The 3,010-nt window shown below is 33.3% G+C and overlaps 1 pseudogene; it reads left to right on the top strand.

Annotated features, from left to right (window-relative positions):
• Positions 1-2,359: 2,359 nt before the first annotated feature.
• On the top strand, positions 2,360-2,430 carry LOC140621254 (U4 spliceosomal RNA; annotated as a pseudogene).
• The last annotated feature ends 580 nt before the right edge of the window (positions 2,431-3,010 follow it).

Raw genomic sequence — 3,010 nt, 5'->3', positions numbered from 1 at the left:
TTTATGTATGTTTTCCTTTATGACTTTTATCATGACATTCTATTTACAGTTTTTAAAAATCAAGTCTGAAATCACCAATGCTCCTTCTCTAAGAGCACACAGAAATGTAAAAAAAAAAATCTATTTTGGAATCCTAACGCTGCTATTTCTCAGCTGAACGTCTTTGGAAAAGTGACTTAACTTCTCTGAAGATTTCTCATCTATAAAATAAGAATAATAGTACCTACCTTAAAGGTTAGCATAAGGAATAAAGAAATTTTATAATATTCTCACTTCTCCAAGCAGCCCACATCAAACCAATCTTCACAGTAATTCATATATTTCAGCATTTTCCCAACTATTCTTCTCTGATATGTGTATCAGTTCTCATGGAAAAAGGAGATAATTTTGCTGAAAGATATTTTCATTGCTGAAAAATGTTAGAAAACAAATTATTTATGGTTCTCCCACTGAGTTCAGGTTTTAGGCTTGAGATGTGAGTTTTGACCCTGGAGTGGTAATGGTTAATGGCTGCCAAGAAATGCTGCTGGCCTCTAAATATATAATCGTTTACCCATGTGAATTATCTCCTCATGTTTGTTGAGAGAACAGCGCTTACCTGAAATGCTGCAGTTATCATAAAATCATTCTTCAATAATACATTCTGGGTGAAGGGGGATATATCCATCAGACAGGATTCTCAGGCCATAAGATTTAAGTAATCAAGTCAAGAAATCAATGGGTTTTATAGCTCATAATGGATAAGTTCAACTTTCACTTAAATAACCTGAGTAGCTAAAAGCTTTTGGTAATTTTCTCATTATAAAATTCAGTTGTTTAAAGACAAACTGTTTTTCTAAAATCGACCAAGCATATTCTATAAATCGCAGTTCTGGCACCTTGCTCTTACAACCCCATATAAATACCTTCCTTTCTGAAGTAGATTTTGGATTCATAGAATATTCATTTGTGTGCCTGGACACTCCATCAAACAAACAAACAAAAATTCTGCATGATTAAACAGAATATATTGTTCTGCCTCTGTATTTGCATAATAAATCAGACCCACACTGTGGGTCACTGAGTGTTAGTTACAGCATCTAAGAAGTTGTACCTTCAGCCTAGCTCTCAATTTTCAAATTAAAATAATTTTAAAGGGATACAAAGTTTCCACATTATTGAATTGCAAATGAGTATTCAAGAACATGTGAACTATTTTAATATGAACAATGCAGCTATGTGATGCCAAAGTAAATAATTCTATCCATTACACGGTTCAGGGTTTGACCTACTATACAATGGCTCATATAGCTACTTTTGAGATTGAATACTCTATTAGGATATCATAGATATAAAATTCTTTCACAGTCCAGACTCAAGTATCAACAATAGGATGTTTTTGCTTACATCACTCTGTGTTCCGCTTATTGCCTGTTTAGGTAAAAAAAGGCCATAGTATCCTCAATAGAGGTATATATCAAGAAAACTGGACTCAAGTCATAACACATTCAACTACTAAGTGTTTAATTTTTAAGATATTAAAATTGAAAGTAACAATGATCCAAAACTGATCTTCTTTCTGTTCGTAATTAACTATGTAAAGCATAATATGTGAAAAAATGTTATTCAGGGCCTCTGTGATAGTATGGTAATTGAAATCTATTTTACACATGGATACTTGTCAACAATGAAGAAATATCTTGAATGTAAAACATACAACTAATAATAGAGCACCTCTATATTAAAGTGGGTACTTCCAAGTTGGAAGCTAAATTATTTCAAGGTTTCAGATTTATCTGATCATGTCTGAAATGGGTAAGGAAGGTCCTCCAGAAGTCTATTCATATAATGGATCCAATAGCTTTCTGAGAAATATCTAATCTCAAGAGAAAAGAGGGTTGAGCAGCATTAAGCTGGTCCAAGAACAATAAAATAATGCCAAAGAAGAAGAGTGGTCTTGAGTAGAGAAGAGTATTGATCACTTACAGTTTTATAATCCAATTTTCATGAATTTATGTCTGACAGTTGAGTAGATTGGTTAGAATTTTTTTTTAAATCACTAAAAAAAAGAACTGTTTTATTGAACTTTGTGAAAATATTAAAGAATTGAAGTAGTTCTACATTGTACCTGGGAAACACAGTAAGTCAAAAGTAGGGGAATGGCTATCATCTCTCTTGGTCTTATATACGTGGATGTGAAATATGAAAGTTCGTGTGAGTGAAGATATAGACCAGAGAAAGCAGGAAAGAATATAGAACATCAATAAATTTTTGGTGGCCTTAACAGAAGACAATGGAACAGAGCAGAAACAAACAAACAAACAAACAAAACGGATAAAACAGATAGGACAGATAGGATGCCCCTGGAAAATGTGGTGTCAGCTTTGCACAGTGGCAGTATTGTAGCCAATGAGGTTTATCCGAGGCGCGATTATTGCTGATTGAAAATGTGATGTCTATTTGGGTTGAACTACATGTTTGCAACTTTTCTCCCTCTGATTTTATAATATACAAACAGTATAGGAAAATGAATAGAAAAGACACATATTAGAGCAAATATAATTCACTTCTGACCTTACGAAAATCAGGAAGAATTAGAGGAAAATGGAGTTCTTGTAGGTGAATACAACAAACAATAACCACAACAAAATCTTATTACTGATATAGTGATCTCATGTTTACTCTTAACTGGGATAATCTCGTTAATTTCATATGTTTACCTTAGCATACTGTGCTATATACGTGGATGTGAAATATGAAAGTTCGTGTGAGTGAAGATATAGATACAATTAAATACAATTCTCATTGTACTAAATACAATTCTCATTGCACTCATTGACTTATTCCTTGAATAAACCATTTCTCCCTAATTACTTAGAAGTCAGCTTTTCCTGTCATGTCTCTATCTGCAAATATAGGGAGTGGCACCCTAGAAATATGAATCATGAAGCCAACACAGTATCTAAACAGTCTCAGATGTATTTGTTCTTAGTTGAGCGCTGATGATTCTTGGCTTACTTTTTCCCCCCTT

Source organism: Canis lupus, chromosome 29 (genome assembly GCF_048164855.1).
Source record: "Canis lupus baileyi chromosome 29, mCanLup2.hap1, whole genome shotgun sequence".
Lineage (NCBI taxonomy): Eukaryota > Metazoa > Chordata > Mammalia > Carnivora > Canidae > Canis > Canis lupus.
This window is presented reverse-complemented; position numbering and strand designations above follow the sequence as displayed.